Here is a 21,555-nt window from a genome sequence, read left to right as displayed (position 1 = left end):
AAAAAAAGAAAAGGGATCAAGTACTGAAAATTACACATTGAAAGGGGATAAGTAGGAAACTCATTTCATAAAATAGCCCTAAGAAAGACATTTTAAAGTGGATTTTGAAGACTTAACTTATGTGCATTTCTTTTCTCTCATCATTTTTCTTTCACTTTTTTCCTGAGTATTAACTGTTCATCATCATCCATTTAGACAAACATGGTACAAATGCAGAAGCTAAATGGATGCAAATCAGTTTACAACAGAATAGATATGTAAACACAATTAAAATGAATGAATTCCAGGATTGAGTAATAATTTTTTACTTCTTTTAAATAAAAGTTTTCTTTCTATTTTCAAAATTTTATTATGAAAAATTCCAAACATGTAGATGAGTAAAAAGAATAACACAATGAACACCTATATATATATTTAATATTTAAATTATATATATAGTACCTATATTTAATACCCATTATTAAATTCAGTAAGAATTAATATTTTACATAGTGCTTTCTCTTGCTTATTATTTTTTAAACTTTTTATTTCAAATTAGATTCATATGAAATTGCAAAGATTGTACAGAAGTCTAGTGTGCCCTTTACCTGGTAGTGACTATTACTTTAAAAATCCTAATACATTTCTTTTGATTAAAGAAAGTATATTTGCATTTCTTTTCCCCCCAACTTTATTGAGATATAATTAATATATAATACTATATAAGTTTAAGGTGTACAATGTGATGATTTGATATATGTAAATACTGTGATTACCACAATAATCTTGGTTAACACATCCATAACCTCCTATAATTACCTTTTTGAGTGTGTAATGTAGTAAAAACATTAAAGATATTCTCACTTATCAACTTTTAAGTACATAATACAATGTTATTAACTTTAGTCATCATGCTGTAAATTAGATTTCCAGAATTTATTCCTCTTATAACAGGAAGTTTGCACTCTCTGACTAATATTCATCATTTCCCCACCCCCAGCTTCTGGAAACCATATTCTATTCTCTTTGTGAGTTGACTTTTCAGATTCTGTGTATAAGGGATATCACACAGTACTTGCCTTTCTCTGTCTTATTTAACTCAGCATAATGCTCTCAAGATCAATCCATATTGTCAAAAATGGCTAGGTTTCCTTCTTTTTATGGCTGAATAATATTCATATAAATTTCACATTTTCTAATCCATTGATCTGTTGGCAGACACTTCAGTTAGTTAGATGTTCAATTCAGTTGCTCAGTCATGTCTGACTCTTGGTGACCCCATGGACTGCAGCACACCAGGCTTCCCTGTGCATCACCAACTCCTAGAGCCTACTCAAACTCATGTCCATTGAGCCGGTGATGCCATCTAACCATCTCGTCCTCTGTCATCCCCTTCTCCTCCCATCTTCAATCTTTCCCAGCATCAGGGTCTTTTCAGATGAGTCAGTTCTTTGCATCAAGTGGCCAAAGTATTAGAGTTTCAGCTTCAGCATCAGTCCTTCCAATCAATATTCAGGACTGACACTTAGGTTGTTTCTATGTTTTAGCTATTGTGAATAATACTACAATGAATAGGGGTGTGCAGATAATTTTTTCAAGTTCTTGTTTTCATTCGTTGGACATATACCCAGAAATAGGCTTGCTGGACCATATGGTAATTCTATTTCTATTCTAATTTTATTTCTATTCATACTACTTTCTATAGTGGCTGTACCAATTTACATCCCCACCAAGACACAAGGGTTCCCACTTTGCCACATCTTTGTCAACATATGTTATCTCTTGTCCTTTTGAGAATAGACATCCTAACAAGTGTAAAGTGATATCTCATGGTGTTTTTGACTTGCATTTCTCTGATGATTTGTGAGGCTGAGCCCCTTTTCATGTACCTGTTGATCATTTGTACATCTTCTTTGGAAAAATGTATATTTAGTTCTTCTGCCCAGTTTTTATTTCATTTTTTTTTTTTTGGTATTGAGTCATATGTGTTTCTTATATAAGCAAAGTTGCTCAGTTTTGTCTGACTTTTTGTGACCCCATGGACTGTAGCCTACCAGGCTCCTCTGTCCATAGGATTTTCCAGGCAATAGTACTGGAATGGATTGCCATTTCCTTCTCCAGGGGATCTTCCCGACCCAGGGATCAAACCTGGGTCTCCCACATTGTAGACAGACGCTTATCCGTCTGAGCCACCTATGTTGGATATTAACCCCTTACCAGAGGGCATATTTGCAAATATTTTCTCTGGATCCATTTGTTGTCTTTTCATTTTGTTGACTGTTTCTTTTGCTGTGTAGAAGTGTTTTAGTTTGATATAGTCAAACTGTTGAATTTTGCTATTGTTGCTTGTGTTTTGGGGACTTCTTTGGTGGCTCAATGGTAAAAGAAACCACCTTCAGTGCAGGAGGTATAGGAGATGCAGGTTTGATCCCTGTGTTGGGAAGATCCTCTGGAGAAGGGCATGGCAACACAATACAGTATTCTTGCCTGGAGAATCTCTTGGACAGAGGAGTCTGTTGGTCTACAGTCCATGGGGTCACAAAAAGTGAGACATGACTGAAGTGACTTAGTACACATGCTTATGCTTTTGGTGTCATATCCAAAATATTGTTGGCAAGACCAATGTCAAGGAGGTTTTCCCCTATGTTTTCTTCTAGGCGTTTTAGAGTTCCAAGTCTTACATTTGAGCCTTTAATCCATTTAATTTTTGTGAGCTGTGCTAAGAGTCCAGTCTCATCCTTTTGCATGTGAATATCCAGTTTTTATAGCAACATTTATTGAAGAGTTACCCTTTCTCTATTGAGCATTCTTGATTCCTTTATAAAGTACTAGTTGATTGTAAATGCATAGGTTTATTTCTGGGTTCTCAATTCTGTTCCATTTATCTATGAGTTTGTCTTTATGATAGTACTACACAGTTTTGGTTATTGTAGCTTTGTAATATAGTTTGAAACCAGGAAATGTGATTCCCATAGCTTTATTTTTCTTTTTCAGAACGTGTTGGCTATAAGAGGTCTTTTGTGGTATCATACAGATTTTAGAATTGTTCTAGTTCCATGAAAAATAGCATTAGAATTTTTACAGAGATAGTATTTAATCTATAGAGGGCTTTGAGCAGTATGGACATTAGCAATATTAATTCTTTCTGCTCACAAGATGAAATTTTGATTTATGTCTTTAATATCTTTCATCTGTATCTTCATGTTTCAGTGTACAGATTTTTCACCCTCTTGATTAAATGTATTCCAAAGGCTTTTTATTTTTTATTTATTTATTTGATTATTTTTTAAATTTTTATTTTTACTTATTTTACTTTACAATATTGTATTGGTTTTGCCATACATTGACATGAATCCAAAGGCTTTTTAAAATAGTTTTAATGTTACTGTAAATAACACGGTTTCCTTTTTGAGTATTTTTGTTGTTGTTGTCGGCATATAGAAGTGCAACAGATATTTGTATGTTTATTTTTATTTTGCAACTTTCTTGAATTTGTTCCTTAATTTTAGCAGTTTTTCACTAAGTTTTTAGGGTTTTCTCTATATAACATCATGTCATCCTCAAACAGAGACAATTTGAATTTTTTTCTTTGCTGATTTGGATAACTTTTATTTTTCTTGCCTAACTGCTCTGATCAGGACTTCCAATACTGTGTTGAATAAAAGGGATAAGTATAGGCATCTCTGTCTTATTCGTGATCCTAGAGAAAATATTTTTTATCTTTTTTTCATTAGTCTAGCTAAATGTTTGTCAATTGTATTTACCTTTGGAAATCTTTTTACCTTAACTTTTCAATTTTATTTTCCTTATCAGTTTTACTTTGCTGATCTTTTATGTTATTTTTCTGGTCTCTATTTCATTTACTTTTGCTCTAATTTTGTTATTTCCTTCCTTCTCTTAACTTTGGACTTAATGTTTTTCTGGTTTGTTGAGGATAAAGTTAAGTAATTTATTTGTCATCTTTCTTTTTACTTAACGTGGATATTTATCACTATAAACTTCCCTCTTAGAACTGCTTTTCCCCTCTGCATCCCATAAGTGTTCATATGCTATTTTCAGATAATTTTGATTTCTCTTTTGAGTGCTTTGATACAATGTCTAATCAATAGTATATTGCTTAATCTCCATATATGTGAGAAACTTTCCACTTTTCCTTCTGTTATTATCTCTAGTTTCATATTACTGTGGTCAGAAAAGATACTTAGTATGGTTTCAGTCTTCTTAAATTTGCTAAATCTTGTTTTGTGGTCTAACATATGATATATTCTGGAGAATGGTCCTTGTGTGCTTGATAAGAATAAGCATTCTGCTGTTGTTGGATGAAATATTCTGTATATATCTGTTAGGTTTATTTGATCTAAAGTGTAAGTCCAATGTTTCCTTATTAATTTTCTGTATGGATAATCTATCCATTGTTGGAAGTGGAGTACTGAAGTCCCCTACTATTATTGTGTTAGTGTCTATTTCTCCCTTTAGATTTGATAGTATTTGATTATATATGTGTAGGTGTTCTGATATTGGGTGCATATTTATTTAGAATTGTTATATTCTCTTGATAAATTGGCCCTTTATCATTACATAATAACATTTTTGTCTCGTTACAGTTTTTGCCTTAAAGTCTATTTCGTCTGATATAAGATCAGCTACCCCTGTTCTCTTTGGTTTCTGTTTGCATTATATACTATTTTCTGTTATCCCATGTGGAAACTATGTGTATCCTGCCAAAATGAGTCTATTGTAGGCAGCATATAGCTGTGTTTTATTTTTTAAATCCATTTAGCCATTCTGTATCTTTTGATTGGACAATTTGATCCATTTACATTTGAAGAAATTCTTGATAGTTAAGAATTTACTAATGACATTTTATTGTTTTTTGACTTTAGGTAGTTCCCTTCTTTCTTTCTCCCTCTCTTGCTCTCTCTTGTACCTTAATGATTTTCTGTAATGATATGCTTTGATTCCCTTCTCTTTATCTTCTGTGTATCTGCTGTAGGATTTTACTTTGTGATTACCAACATCTTACAGATAAAACAGTCTGTTTTAAGACAATAGCCACTTAATTTTGATCTCATACAAAAACTCTTTTATACTTCTTTATCAAGGATTCTGAGGCTCTCTTAGCCCTTTTATGTGGATATACCTGCCCTATATTTCTTGTGCCCTCTTGAGGAATTTTCAAGGTTGTATGCCTTCTCTGGATTCTGTAAGCCAGGCCAGGTGCTCACTGTATCTTATTCGCTTTCTCTAGGATGGTACTGAACGCTCAGGTTTGTGTGCTGCTGCTGCTAAGTCACTTCAGTCGTGTCCGACTCTGTGTGATCCCATAGACGGCAGCCCACCAGGCTCCCCCATCCCTGGGATTCTCCAGGCAAGAACACGAGTGGGTTTCCATTTCCTTCTCCAATGTATGAAAGTGAAAAGTGAAAGTGAAATCGCTCAGTCATGTCTGACTCTTAGCGACCCCATAGACTGCAGCCTACCAGGTTCCTCTGTCCATGGGATTTTCCAGGCAAGAGTACTGGAGTGGGGTGCCATTGTCTTCTCCACAGGTTTGTGTACTTTTCCCCAAACCTACAGAGTTGAGCCTCTTTCTGCATATGTTCACTAGATGTATGCAAAGGCTCACTCTCACTGCAGTTAGGGGGGCACATAGGGAGCTAGCTAGGGGTGTGGGGGAGAGGTGGTGGGAGTGAGGTATGTGGAGTGCTGGAGGAACCCATGGGCTAGCTGGGATGATCTGCAGGTGGAGCAGCTCCAGAGGCTCATGGATGGCCTTCCTGATGGCATTTGTAAAGCAGTTATTAGGATCTGCATTTCTTAGATGTGTTTCATTCAAGCCCAAGACACTGTTCTCCCAGCCACTCACTGCCCCTCAGCTGTGCAGCTCATGAAGCAGTATTATGGGTGGGCAAGAAAGAAGTGGCAAGGACACACACAGCTGGGAAAATCAGGTGCTCACTCATATGTGCTTTGTTTCTCTTTGACAAATCCATGGGCCAACAAGGTCTCTCTTGGCAGTTTGTGCACCCTAGGGAGAGTGACACAGGTAAAGCAAGACTGCTCCTTTTGACCTCTTCAGTGTATCCAATCTCAGGCTTTTTTTTGCTCCTTTGATATACTAGATCTTCTCCAGTGAACTCTGGAAATCGACAATGCTCTCTCATTCATGGACAGTTGTTAAAAATCTATTTTTTTCTGGGGAAAAAGATGGTAGAAAACTCATATAGCCATTTTGATGATTTCATCATTTTGATGATTAAAACCCTTATTTTTATTTATTAAAAACTTTCTCATGGCTAAATAAAATCGGCTTTATAGAAACCCAAACAATATTTGGAGTTGGCCTTTGCATGGGCAAAACTAAACTGATAGCTCTGAAATAATTTTTTTCTCATTATTAAGCCTCATTTTTCTCCTCTCCATATCAACTCAAATATTTGTAGGTAGAAATGGAAAATGAAGGCTACACGGAGGGACAATAAATAAAATGTAAAAGAAAGGCAAGATAAAGGGGGAATGTGCTTTTGGAGCTATTTGAGGAATAGAATTAAAATGATCAAAAACAAAAAGAAAACATACACCATCATTTACTCTTTTTTTTCCTCCATACTCTCCCTACCAGTCCTCTTGGCACTGAAATATAAACTTGTTAATAACCAAGATAAAGTTTAGATCAAGCCTTTGTTGTTTTCTGGTTTTAAATTTTTAATCTTCTTTTCTGCTGATAATTTTTTATGATCTGTTTGTGGATGTTCCAAAGATGGGTTAAACTAGTACAGTGGTAGACAGAAAAATAATCTTGATACATAAAGGTGGAATGCATGTGAATGCATGCTCAGTTACTTCAGTCATGTACAAGTCTTTGTGATCCTATGGACTATAGCCTGCTGGGCTCCTCAGTCCATGGGATTCTCCAGGAAAGAATACTGGAGTGAGCTGCCATGCCCTCCTCCCGGGAATTATCTTGACCCAGGGATCAAACCCATATCTCCTGCATTGCAGGAGATTCTTGACCCATTGAGCCACCTGGGAAGTCCCAAAGGTGGAATAAACACATCTAAAATGCTTTGTACAATTTTCATTGAGTGGTAGCACTATAAATATGAAGAAAAGCTTTGGCCTCGGTATGGAAAAACTTTATTTAAAAATTTTCCTGCAAAACAGGGGAAATAATATATGTTACTTATGTCTTGGCATCTGGTCTTTAATCAGTAAGCCCTCAACAAATTATGGAACAAAATATTTCAATTAATCATAGAATAAGAGCACTCAACATCTTAAGGGACAAAAGTAGGACCTTCACATTCAGTGGTGATCAGGTTCAGGCTGAGGGGAAGTTATTTGTCTGTTATGGGGTCTTTGGAAAAGCCATCCTTGTCTCTTCTTGGAGCTTGTCTCCTAAGCACTAGAAGCTATAAACAGACTCTTTTATTTAGATGTCAAATAGCCATTGATATGTCCTTAGATTTTCCTTCTAGCAGATCATTTTTTTTTCCTAAGGGTATTTACAGATAAACTAAAAGTTACAGGAGGGGCTCTAAATGATGTTTTGGATTTCTCTTTCTTCCCATAATGGGAAAATAGAAAACAGAAGGTAGAAGGGTGGAATGGATGAATTACTCCTTTTTGGCATTAAGTTCTTAGAAAGGTAACTAAGAAATGAATGCCCTAGAATTACAAGTCTAAGGGGCTCCCTGGAGCTTCATAATGTGTGGTCTTCAGAAAATTGCAAAGTGAAAGGGATCCATAGAAAGCTGCTTCATCTTAAAAGACAGGCATGGTTGAGAGCTGGAGGTGTGATCAATGTCTTGTCTTCTCAATTAGGCAAAGCCAAAAGATAGAGTGAAAGTTGTCTCACATATTTGTTCCAGCTGTAGGAACCTCCCCTTACCATAGGAGCCTTCTCTTCCCTTCTTGTTCATGGAGTCTCTTCAAAAACATTCTTCCTTGAACTCTTAATATACTCTTTTTACTCCCTTGTAGGTACTATCTCAACTCTCACTTTCTTCTTAACATTTGAGGGTTAAACTTACTAATTATATATGGAATACTGTGTGTGTATGTTGGGTAATTCAAGTAACAATAATTCAAGTAGCATTTAACTCTATAGATTTCATATGCAACAGCTTGTTCTCATAAGAATAATTTCATAGTGTCCATTTCTCAGAGAAGGAATTACTACTGAGTCATTCTGTAAAGAAAAGACACTTTTTAAAAGGTAAGGATTACTTTTCAAATTTTCTCTGTTATTAAAGGATAGTAAATAGGAATTAACAAATATGTTCTATTTTATTCAATCATAAATAATCAACAGACCTATTTAACAAACATTTATCCACCATCTACTATATACCAGACATTATTATATTCTTTTTTTCTTAATCTTACAAATATCCTTCTCTCCTTTCTCATATGAACATTCTAACTTACCACTGAATGAATGTGTCCTGTTTAAAATCAATCTTTGCTCCTCAGAGCAAAGGTTATGCATACCCAGATCCCAGATACTTCTTCTTACCCACTGTTTTGTGATGGATGAGCAGTTAAGAGTTACTTTTGGGCAAGCATTTGCATCCTGATATAAAAAGCTTAGCAAAATGTGTTTGGTCCAGAAATTGGTCAGGCTATTTTAGTATTTGGACCATGAAATGGTACCCTGAGCCTTCTGTGTAAGATGAGAAGAGATTTAGAAAAATAAGCAATAGAAGTCAAAACCAAGATTTTTGAATTTGAAGAATGTGTTTCAATTCTATTTTTGGATAAAATTAGACTTCCTGTTTTTATCAGAGTAATGTCTCTTTTTCCTATTTGTTTTATTCTTTTCTATTTGTGTCACTCTTCTTGTGAGTACTTCTAGATTTTCAGAATATTTTTCAAAAATCCTAGGGTTGGAAGATTATTGATAATTAATTATTCTTTATTTCTTGAAAGTGCAGCATACCACATCAAGAATACACCTATGTTAATAGTTAGACCATCTGAAAATATCTACTCTAATAGATACTAGCTCTACTATAATGGTATATGCTGTACATCTCCCTTACCAAATTTCTTATATTTTGATTTACACTTTCATTTCTTTACTCTTTGAGAAATCATTTGTTGTACCCTTTCTATGTTACTGCTTATTAATTTCTGTGCCTCACCTCGAGAATGCATGAATTGATTGAAATATTATCCTCAAGCCTGTTAAGAAAGAATATATGTTAAACAGAGTAAGTATAATTGCTTGTCGATATTTGGAATAGCATCACAGTGATAAGGTCATGAAGAGGAGAAATTCATTTATTTTATTATTATTAGGTAGGGGTGAGTGAAGATATATCGAAGGAAGTGATACTTGAACTGAATACGGAAGCACAAATAAGTGAGCATTAGATAAAGACAGTGGAGAGCAGCAGTGTGGTCTGGAGTGTAAAGATTTTCTAGACTTGTGCAGAAGACTAAGGAGCATAAAAAATACTGTTTGTTAAGGGAAATATGCCTTCTTCATTCTTTCACTTGAAAAATATTTAGTGCTTGTTTTTACCACACTTCATGTTAGGAGAAACTAGGATAATTTGAAACGTTCCTTAAGGGGGCAGGTAGCAACAGTTAAGTCCAGAAAAGGAAACAGTATCATGCTAAGAAATACATTTTTATCCTGATAGTGATAAAGAATCACTGATGACACCAACTAGGTGAGAAACAACAGAAAAATGTTTTTTAAAGATAATGCTGAAAGCAGTTTAGAGAACAGATTAGGAGGGGGCAGGAGAAATGAGACAAGAAGCTCCGCACCCCCCCAGCACACCCCCCCCACCCCCCGCCCGCCACGCCGAGGAAGCATTGCAGGAACCCAGGAGAGATAATTTAGGCTGAGTGAGAGTTAGAATGAAGAGAAGTTGCTGCTGCTGCTGCTAAGTCGCTCCAGTCGTGTCCGACTCTGTGCGACTCCATAGACGGCAGCCCACCAGGCTCCCCGCCTCCCCCAGTCCCTGGGATTCTCCAGGCAAGAACAGTGGAGTGGGTTGCCATTTCCTTCTCCAATGCATGAAAGTGAAAAGTGAAAGTGAAGTCGCTCAGTCGTGTCCGACTCCTAGCGACCCCATGGACTGCAGCCCACCAGGCTCCTGCATCCATGGGATTCTCCAGGCAAGAGTACTGGAGTGGGGTGCCATTGCCTTCTCCAGAAGAGAAGTTACTGGTGTAAAATTAAATGGGAGAATCAGGTTTGGGGAAGGGAAAGAAGAGTTGTGGTCTTGGAAGATAAATTGGATAACATACTATCTCTGACATCAAGATAGAGAAAATAAGTATAAGAATAAATTGGGTGAGAAATACTCCAGTATTGTTGCCTGGAGAATTCCATGGACAGAAGAGTGTGGCAAGTTACAGTCCGTGGGGTCACAAAGGCAGTCATGACTGAGTGACTAACATTTTCACTGAGTTTAAAGTTCATTTCTATCCCAGTCCACTTCACTGACAATCTGACATCTAATTGCTTTCTGGATGTCCCATAGATACTTTATACTTCATGTCTCTATGATTTTGAGTACTCTAAGTATTAATATCTTTTATAAGTGGAATCATAGAGTATGTTTTTGTGTGTATGTGTGTGTTTGTGTGTGGCTGACTTATTTTACTTAGTATAATGTCCCTAAGTTTCACCCATGTTGTGATGTATGTCAGAAGTTCCTTCCTTTTGAGGGTCAAATGACAGTCCATTGCATGCATATGTACATTTTGCTTAACCATTTGTGTATCCATGAACTAACTCTTGGTTGCTTCATATGAATAGCTATTAGCTATGCTATTATGAATATTGTTATACATATGGTTAATAATGCTGCTATGAATATTGTTATACATATTTTTTGAGACCATGCTTTTAATTCCCACCAATAGTATAAAGTGTTCCAATTTCTCCACCTCTGTGCCAACCCTTGATATTTTCTTTCTGTTTTTTTAGTAGCCATTCTAATGGGTATGAGATGGTATCTTGTTAAAGTTTTGATGTTAAAAATCTTTATGTGTGATTATTGGACACTTGTATATCTTCTCTGGAGAAATGCCTGTTCAAATTCATTGCCTATTTTTGAATAAAGTTATTTTGTTAAATTTTGAATTATAGGAATTTTCTGTGTATTCTGCATATTAATCTTTTATTGGATATATAATTTGCAAATATTTTCTCCCATGCTGTGGGTTGCCTTTTTCTCTGTTGACATTATCAATTGGTTTACAAATTTTAGAAGATTCATGAAGTCCAATTTGTTTGTTTTTTCTCTTATGGCTTGTGCCTTTGGTGTCCTATTGGAGAAATAATATAGTAATAGTTTTTATCTTTTCATAAAGATATTATGCCAAAGTCATCTTATAGTTGAGCAGATAATGCAAATATAATATTATCTTTCAAATTCAAGAAATCTTTGATGTAAAACATAACGATTTTTTTTTAGAACTTTAAAAGTATTTTCATCTGGTCCCATCACTCCATGGGAAATAGATGGAGAAACGGTGGAAACAGTGTCACACTTTATTTTTTGGGGCTCCAAAATCACTGCAGATGGTGACTGCAGCCATGAAATTAAAAGACGCTTACTCCTTGGAAGAAAAGTTATGACCAACCTAGACAGCATATTCAAAAGCAGAGACATTACTTTGCTGATTAAGGTCCATCTAGTCAAGGCTATTGTTTTTCCAGTAGTCATGTATGGATGTGAGAGTTGGACTGTGAAGAAGGCTAAGCACGGAAGAATTGATGCTTTTGAACTGTGGTGTTGAAGAAGACTCTTGAGAGTTCCTTGGACTGCAAGGAGATCCAACCAGTCCATTCTGAAGGAGATCAACCCTGGGATTCCTTTGGAAGGAATGATGCTAAAGCTGAAACTCCAGTACTTTGGCTACCTCATGTGAAGAGTTGACTCATTGGAAAAGACTCTGATGCTGGGAGGGATTGGGGGCAGGAGAAGAAGGGGACAACAGAGGATGAGATGGCTGGATGGTATCAATGACTCAATAGACATGAATCTGAATGAACTCTGGGAGTTGGTGATGGACAAGGGGGCCTGGCGTGCTGCGATTCATGGGGTCGCAAAGAGTCGGACACAACTGAGCGACTGAACTGAACTGAACTGAAAAGTATTTTCTAATACAATCTTTTTTGAGAAGACATTACACTGTGTCTGGATCTATTTGAGAATCTCTTGTGATCAGAAAATAAGCATTTTATTCTAATTCCTGATTTTTGGTAATATATACCAGCAATCCTACTGCTGGGCATATGCACTGAGGAAACCAGAATTGAAAGAGACACATGTACCCCAATGTTTATTGCAGCACTGTTTATAATAGCCAGGACATGGAAGCAACCTAGATGTCCATCAGTAGATGAATGGATAAGAAAGCTGTGGTACATATACACAATGGAGTATTACTCAGCCATTAAAAAGAATACATTTGAATCCGTTCTAATGAAGTGGATGAAACTGGAGCCTATTATACAGAGTTAAGTAAGCCAGAAAGAAAAATACCATTACAGTATACTAACACATATATATGGAATTTAGAAAGACAGTAATGATGACCCTGTATGCAAGACAGCAAAAGAGACACAGATGTATAGAACAGTATTTTGGACTCTGGGAGAGGGAGAGGGTGGGATGATTTGGGAGAATGGCATTGAAACATGTATAATATCATCGCCAGTCCAGGTTCAATGCAGGATACAGGATGCTTGGGGCTGGTACACTGGGATGACCCAGAGGGATGATATGGGGAGGAAGGTGGGAGGGGGGTTCAAGATGGGGAACACATGTACACCCACGACAGATTCATGTTGATGTATGGCAAAACCAATACAATACTGTAAAGTAAAAAAAATATATATATATATTATGCAATATCATTTGAAAATCATTTGTGGTAGCTTGGGTGAAGTTTCCCCTTACATAAGCAAATAACTCTCAAATATTTAGTGGTAGTGGTTTTTAACATGTGTTGAATATTAGCTTTTATTACTTTTCCATGCTTTTTCTCTTTCAACAAGTATTCTATTGAAAATGGTATTGTTTCAACAACTTTAAAAACAATTGGGAAATAAGAAGCTAAATCCATTTAGAGACTTTATAGTTTTGTGTGTAATTTTGGACTGTGGGGGGCATCAAGGTCAGTCTGAAGAGTGGATGTCACATCTCACAAATCTAACTTGAAGGCCAGTTTCATGAGGTGGGCAGAGGTACATGTAGATGGAAGTCTAGAACGTTGGAGGCCCAATAGCAAACTGTATTGACCAAAAAAAGAGTGAATTATAGTGTGTGTACGTGTGTGTGTGTGTGTGTGTGTGTGTGTGTTCGTGTGCACGCTCTCAGTTGCATCGGACTCTTTGCTACCCATGCTACTCTTTGCTATGGAGGCCACCAGGCTTCTCTGTTCATGGTATTTTCCAGGCAAGAATACTGGAGTAGGTTGCCATTGCCTTCTTCAGGGGATCTTTCTGACTCAGGGATTGAACCCCTGTCTCTTGTTGCCTGTATTTATGACAGGCTAATTGCTCTTCTTTTATAGACTTTGCCATGTGGAAAGCAAGCATGATGGTGGAAGTCTAGGCTGCTTGGCCGTTTAGGGCATGTGTCGGGGTGAGCCACGGTTTTTTCTGTTTTTTGACTGGAGTAGAGTGGTTATTATCTATATATTTATGTTGCACTAATTAAGCTGCCCCTTTCTTAATCCTTTGTTAGAGGAGGTTTTTGTCTGTGTTCCTTGGTTTTTCCAGGGAGCCGCTTTTTTCAACTCCAAGTTTAGAGCTCATGAGCCCAAAAAGAAAACCTGAGAAACGCTGGGCTGGAAGAAGCCCAAGCTGGAATCAAGATTGCCGGGAGAAATATCAATAACCTCAGATATGCAGATGACACCACCCTTATGGCAGAAAGTGAAGAGGAACTAAAAAGCCTCTTGATGAAAGTGAAAGAGAAGAGTGAAAAAGTTGGCTTAAAGCTTAACATCCAGAAAACGAAGATCATGGCATCCGATCCCATCACTTCATGGGAAATAGATGGGGAAACAGTGGAAACAGTGTCAGACTTTATTTTTCTGGGCTCCAAAATCACTGCAGATGGTGATTGCAGCCATGAAATTAAAAGACACTTGCTCCTTGGAAGGAAAGTTATGATCAACCTAGATAGCATATTCAAAAGCAGAGACATAACTTTGCCAACGAAGGTCCATCTAGTCAAGGCTATGGTTTTTCCTGTGGTCATGTACGGATTTGAGAGTTGGACTGTGAAGAAAGCTGAGCGCCAAAAAATTGGTGCTTTTGAAGTGTGGTGTTGGAGAAGACTCTTGAGAGTCCCTTGGACTGCAAGGAGATCCAGCCAGTCCATCCTAAAGGAATCCAGTCCTGGGATTTCTTTGGAAGGAATGATGCTAAAGCTGAAACTCCAGTACTTCGGCCACCTCATGTGAAGAGTTGACTCATTGGAAAAGAGCCTCATGCTGGGAGAGATTGGGAGCAGGAGGAGAAGGGGACGGCAGAGGATGAGATGGCTGGATGGCATCACTGACTCGATGCACAAGAGTTTCGGTGAACTCCGAGAGTTGGTGATGGACAGGGAGGCCTGGAGTGCTGTGATTCATGGGGTCACAACGAGTCGTACACAACTGAGTGACTGAACCAAACTGAACTGAAGAAACTTAAGATTTGTTCCTTAGGTATGGAGCTCTCTAGCCCATCTGCCTTCTTTCCAACTATCAGAGTCTTTTTATGTTTCTCTTATGTACGATGTTCAGGACTTTTACTTTTACTTAGTTGAGTACTTTAGTTGTCCTTAGGGAAAAGTGTGTCTATTCTCTTTTCCTGTAAGTCCAAGTCCATTTAATTTTTAGCCTTTCTGAGTTACTTTGACTTAGGGTTGTTTCTTGTTTATAGCATATATTTGGGTCTTGGTTTTTGAGCCAAATTTAAAATTTGTTTTTTATTAAATAAGTGAGTTAAATTCTTTCACATTTATTGATATGACTAATATGTTTGGTTTCAATTGTCACAAAATGTTTTGTAATTATCAGTATTTTGTGGATTTGCTATGTGTCTTCATCTATGAGATGTATATTCTTTATGTTCTTTGTTCACTTATTGTTTGTATTTAGGAGGGTTTGTATTTTTACAAACCTTGTGATTTCCTTTGTATTTATTTCTATAAAAATATATTTAGTTCCATGTTTTCTTATCCAATCTTTTAATATCCAGTTGATACTATGTTTTCAACATTTTTGAATGCTACCTTATTGCCTATACAGAATTGAGCCTTTTAACTTCTACTATGTCATAGCATGTAACATTTGTATCTTAGTCTTCCACTCTTATCCCATATTGTTTTAGTCTTACATGTACATTTATGTATTTTAATACACTTATTATTGATCCTTTTGTTTTAAGGTTTCCCAATCATACTTGATTGAAACTCATTTGATAATTAATTCCCCAAGAAGGGCTGCTGAATGAAGAATCTCATATGTTCTTATATGTTAGAAATGAATTTACTATGCTTGATATTTAAAGGATGGATGACTTGTTTGGATATAAAATTCTTTATGTTTTTACATTTTCTTTTGCTGAATATCTTTATAAAGATTGATTCATAGTTGTATTTGGTTTTGAAGACTGTAAATTAATAATATTGGTTTGGTAAACTATCTGAATTATCTGCTTGGAGATCTTGAAGATTTTGAATTTATCTTTGAAATCTATTAATTTTACTAAGAAAATGATTTCATCATTTTGCTAGTTACCCAGTAAACCTTTCCAATGTGTAGACTTAGGTGATCTTTTTAAAATTTCTGAAACTTTTCTTAGGCTTTATTTTACATATTTCTGTTCCATTGCCTCTTTTTTTTCTTTTCCAGTGACTCTGGTGATATGAATATTATTCCTAATTTGCCTGTCTTCCATTTCTGCAGTTTTTACTTTATGTTATTTTCAGCCTCTTGGTCATTTTCCTGCCTTTTACAAGTGCCCTTTGTTACTTTCCTATTTGACATGATTCTGCCTTAAGCATCTTATAGTTTACATTTCTGAGATAATTTTGTCTTTTTTTTCCCATTGCTTTCCTGAGTTCAAGCAACTCTTGGTTTATTTCTCCCACTATCCCCCCAATATATTTCCATTTCTGATCCAAGGTGGTTTTATTATCCTCAAATATTCGAGTATATTTATTCTTATTTGTGTCTGTATTTATAAAGAATGGTTTTTTTTTCTAGGTATCTGTAAACTTCTGATCATATTTTTGAGGTGTCAAACTTCTTTTTAAATATTTTCTATGATATTTAGCATATGTTATGCTTACTCCAGAATTTCAATAAATATAACTTTTTTATAGTTTTATATCTATATTATTTGAGCTTTAGTAACTCAAGTAATTATTTCCTATGAAAATGTTCAATTAGACTATTTCAAGCTGTAGGTTAAAGAAGCAAATAAAATATTGATCACCTTGCTCTGAAGTTCTGATCTAAAATAATCCTTAATATTTTAGATAAAAGGATCATATTCTTTTTATCTATATGATTCCATTCATCTACCCATTAAACAAGATGAAAGAGTACCTGTCTAGTACAATTTCTGCTTCTGGCAAGTGGAATTATGAATTAATTGATGATCTTGTTAAAATGCAAATATGATTCAGTAGGTCTGGGGTGACCTATATTTTGGAATTCTATAAACTCACTGGTGATATCCATCCTGATCTGAAAAGTACACTATCCATAGCAAAGTATTGATGTTGTACACTTCAGGTTTCTCTCAAGGAGCTGAAATTATCACTTATATTGTTTTTGTTTTTGTTTTTTTTTTTTGGTTTTAAATGATGCATTGTACCTCTCTAGTGTTTTCTGTGAAGAAGATCTTCTTGCAGGGGTAACATCTGAGCTGAGATATAAGAAGTCCACAAAATTCTACTATATCTTTTGATGCTTTATTCTTTCATCTAAATCAGTTCAGTTCAGTTCAGTTGCTCAGTCGTGTCCAACTCTTTGTGACCCCATGAATCACAGCACACCAGGCCTCCCTGTTCATCACTATCTCCCGGAGTTCACTCAGACTCATGTCCATCGAGTCCATGATGCCATCCAGCCATCTCATCCTCGGTCATCACCTTCTCCTGCTGCCCCCAATTCCTCCCAGCATCAGAGTCTTTTCAAATGAGTCAACTCTTCCCATGAGGTGGCCAAAGTACTGGAGTTTCAGCTTTAGCATCATTCCTTCCTTAGAAATCCCAGGGTTGATCTCCTTCAGAATGGACTGGTTGGATCTCCTTGTAGTCCAAGGGACTCTCAAGAGTCTTCTCCAAAACCACAGTTCAAAAGAATCAATTTTTTGGTGCTCAGCCTTCTTCACAGTCCAACTCTCACATCCATACAGGACCACAGGAAAAACCATAGCCTTGACTAGACGGACCTTAGTTGGCAAAGTAATGTCTCTGCTTTTGAATATGCTATCTAGGTTGGTTACAACTTTTCTTCCAAGGAGTAAGCGTCTTTTAATTTCATGGCTGCAATCACCATCTACAGTGATTTTGGAGCCCCCCCAAATAAAGTCTGACACTGTTTCCACTGTTTCCCCATCTATTTCCCGTGAAGTGATAGGACCGGATGCCATGATCTTCGTTTTCTGAATGTTGAGCTTTAAGCCAACTTTTTCACTCTCCTCTTTCACTTTCATCAAGAGGCTTTTTAGCTCCTCTTCACTTTCTGCCATAAGGGTGGTGTCATCTGCATATCTGAGGTTATTGAGATTTCTCCTGGCAATCTTGATTCCAGGTTGTGTTTCTTCCAGTCCAGCGTTTCTCATGATGTACTCTGCATAGAAGTTAAATAAGCAGGGTGACAATATACAGCCTTGATGTACTCCTTTTCCTGTTTGGAACCAGTCTGTTGTTCCATGTCCAGTTCTAACTGTTGCTTCCTGACCTGCATACAGATTTCTCAAGAGGCAGGTCAGGTGGTCTGGTATTCCCATCTCTTTCAGAATTTTCCACAATTTATTGTGATCGCCACAGTCAAAGGCTTTGGCATAGTCAATAAAGCAGAAATAGATGTTTTTCTGGAACTCTCTTGCTTTTTCCATGATCCAGCGGATCTTGGCAATTTGATCTCTGGTTTCTCTGCCTTTTCTAAAACCAGCTTGAACATCAGGGAGTTCACGGTTCACATATTGCTGAAGCCTGGCTTGGAGAATTTTGAGCATTACTTTACTAGCATGTGAGATGAGTGCAATTGTGGGGTAGTTTGAGCATTCTTTGGCATTGCCGTTCTTTGGAATTGGAATGAAAACTGACCTTTTCCAGTCCTGTGGCCACTGCTGAGTTTTCCAAATGTGCTGGCATATTGAGTGCAGCACTTTCACAGCATCATCTTTCAGGATTTGAAACAGTTCAACTGGAATTCCATCACCTCCACTAGCTTTGTTCATAGTGATGCTTTCTAAGGCCCACTTAACTTCACTTTCCAAGATGTCTGGCTCTAGATTAGTGATCACATCATTATGATTATCTGGGTTGTGAAGATTTTTTTTTGTACAGGTCTTCCGTGTATTCTTGCCACCTCTTCTTAATATCTTCTGCTTCTGTTAGGTCCATACCATTTCTGTCCTTTATCGAGCCCATCCTTGCATGAAATGTTCCCTTGGTATCTCTAATTTTCTTGAAGAGATCTCTGGTCTTTCCCATTCTGTTCTATTCCTCTATTTCTTTGCATTGATTGCTGAAGAAGGCTTTCTTATCTCTTCTTGCTCTTCTTTGGCACTCTGCATTCAGATGCTTATATCTTTCCTTTTCTCCTTGGCTTTTTGCCTCTCTTCTTTTCACAGCTATTTGTAAGGCCTCCCCAGACAGCCATTTTGCTTTTTTCATTTCTTTTCCATAGCGATGGTCTTGATCCCTGTCTCCTGTACAGTGTCATGAACCTCATTCCATAGTTCATCAGGCACTCTATCTATCAGATCTAGGCCCTTGAATCTATTTCTCACTTCCACTGTATAATCATGAGGGATTCGATTTAGGTCATACCTGAATGGTCTAGCGGTTTTCCCTACTTTATTCAATTTGAGTCTGAATTTGGCAATAAGGAGTTCATGATCTGAGCCACAGTCAGCCCCTGGTCTTGTTTTTGTTGACTGTATAGAGCTTCTCCATCTTTGGCTGCATAGAATATAATCAATCTGATTTCGGTGTTGACTATCTGGTGATGTCCATGTGTAGTCTTCTCTTGTGTTGTTGGAAGAGGGTGTTTGCTATGACCAGTGCATTTTCTTTTATCTAAATAAATTTATGGAATCCTGACCAGGCCTTCATGTGTAAGATCATCCTTTGGCATTTCCTGCAGTTCCACTGGTCTTGGAAAGTGCCAGCACCCCTATTTTAGTCTACTTCAATTACTTCCTTATCACATTATTTTGTTGTGTCTTTGTTTTTTGTCTTCTTGGAAGTCTTGGACCTATACTACCTGTTGCCCTTCCAGCTATTAGACTAGTTGATGAAGAGTCTGTGTCATCTACAATGTCAGTGTTGGTCAAAGAGCTTTACTTCCTGAAAGCCTTCTGCATCATCAGTGAAAAGTGCAACTGCCTTAGAATCAGAAATCCTGGGTTAAAGGTCTACATGTAATTAAGTTTTACACGTAGTTCCATAGATATTCTGACAGTGTAAAAGAAGATGCCTTCATTATGTTTGTGTCCATTGTGAACCGTATTATGTTTCCCATATGTCAAATTAATGTTTTCATTAAGCTCCTAGTTATCTTGAGAATAATACAATTATGTTATAATTTTGTGTTAAATGTAAACATTTTAAAGAAAATCGAGTTTTTAATAGACATGTTTGGGCATATCTTAATTTATCAAAATAATAGTGAAAAGTCAAAGTGTTAAGTTTGGTCATGTGTCTGACTCTGCGACCCCATGGACTGTAGCCTGCTAAGCTCCTAAATCCATGGGCTTCTACAGTCAAGAATACTTGAGTGCATTGCTTTTTCCTTCTCCAGGGGATCTTCCCAACCCTGAAATTGAGCCCAGGTCTCCTGCATTGCTGGCAGACTCTTTACTTCTGAGCCACCAGGGAAATCCCCAAATATTAGTAGTCTCAACTAAAAGGAAAAGGTTGTGCCTCTCTTAAGCTCTGAGAGACTTTAATCAAAATGCAGTTATTGTATATTTATCTTTTATAATATAAATCAACCAGTATATCAGTATACCATTTCTACTCTTTATACACTTTGATCTTTGCCTTTTCTTTTTCATTGAGACAAATTAAAACTGAACAATGAAAATTATGTTTTGAGAGCGAATTGCTCAGCCACAAATCAAATACTTTGTAACTATGAGATAGAAGGTAGGCTGGTAGTTTGAGATAATACAATACTAAGAGGAAAATATAAGCTCATGAAATAGACTTCAGTCAGTCAGTTCAGTCAGTTCAGTCAGTTCAGTCACTCAGTCATATCCGACTCTTTGTGACCCCATGAATTGCAGCACCCTAGGGCTCCCTGTCCATCACCAACTCCCGGAGTTCACTCAAACTCACATCCGTCGAGTCAGTGATGCCATCCAGCCATCTCATCCTCAGTCGTCCCCTTCTCCTCCTGCCCCCAATCCCTCCCAGCATCAGGGTCTTTTCCAATAAGTCAACTCTTCGCATGAGGTGGCCAAAGTACTGGAGTTTCAGCACAGTGTCATTCCTTCCAAAGAACACCCAGGACTGGTCTCCTTTAGAATGGACTGGTTGGATCTCCTTGCAGTCCAAGGGACTCTCAAAAGTCTTCTCCAACACCACAGTTCAAAAGCATCAATTCTTTGGCGCTCAGCTTTCTTCACAGTCCAACTCACACATCCATACATGACTACTGGAAAAATCATTTAAATGCTTCTAAATCACTAAATCTTGCCAAAAGTGAATTCAGTTATTTGATGATGTAAGTGTAAACGAATCAGTAATGTTTGAATTTGATTTTTTTTAAGTTGTATATGATTACTTAAAAATGGAATGCTGCCTAAAACACATTTTGAATTTTAGTAATCATTTCTAGAGTTATGCCTAAGAATTAGGCATATTCCTTTAATAGTCTTGTTTTGTAAAGAAAGTTTGTTTCCCTAAGTTCTCAGAGCTGTAAACAAAAGATCACTTTGAATAAAGTTAAGGAAATTAACTTGGAGAAAAAAAAATACCTGTATAGTTATATAAGCAACAAGTCAGCCAATAACTAGTCAAGCAAATTCTATTTTAAAAAATACTACGCTGATTTTTTGATTTAGCAGGTTATTTTTCATGTCATTTGTTTTCTTTAAAATGCTATATGGGACCTCCCTGGCAGTCCAGTGGTTAATATTACACACTTCCAGTGCATGGGGTGAGGGTTTGATTCCTGGTCATGGAAATCCTGTTACATGTGTTTCTTTATAGTTAGTATATATTGTCATTATATAAAAGTGTTTATGTTGGAAAGAAGAAAAATGATCACATGGATTTCTTACAATCATGCAAAGGTAATAATAATTTAACATTTTCCTGTTTTTTTTTCCCACGCATATTTATACCATTGAGATTCTAT

The sequence above is a fragment of the Ovis canadensis genome, chromosome 1, assembly GCF_042477335.2.
Source record: "Ovis canadensis isolate MfBH-ARS-UI-01 breed Bighorn chromosome 1, ARS-UI_OviCan_v2, whole genome shotgun sequence".
Classification (NCBI taxonomy): Eukaryota; Metazoa; Chordata; class Mammalia; order Artiodactyla; family Bovidae; genus Ovis; species Ovis canadensis.
The sequence above is the reverse complement of the archived record's forward strand: the minus strand, read 5'-3'. Positions refer to the sequence as shown.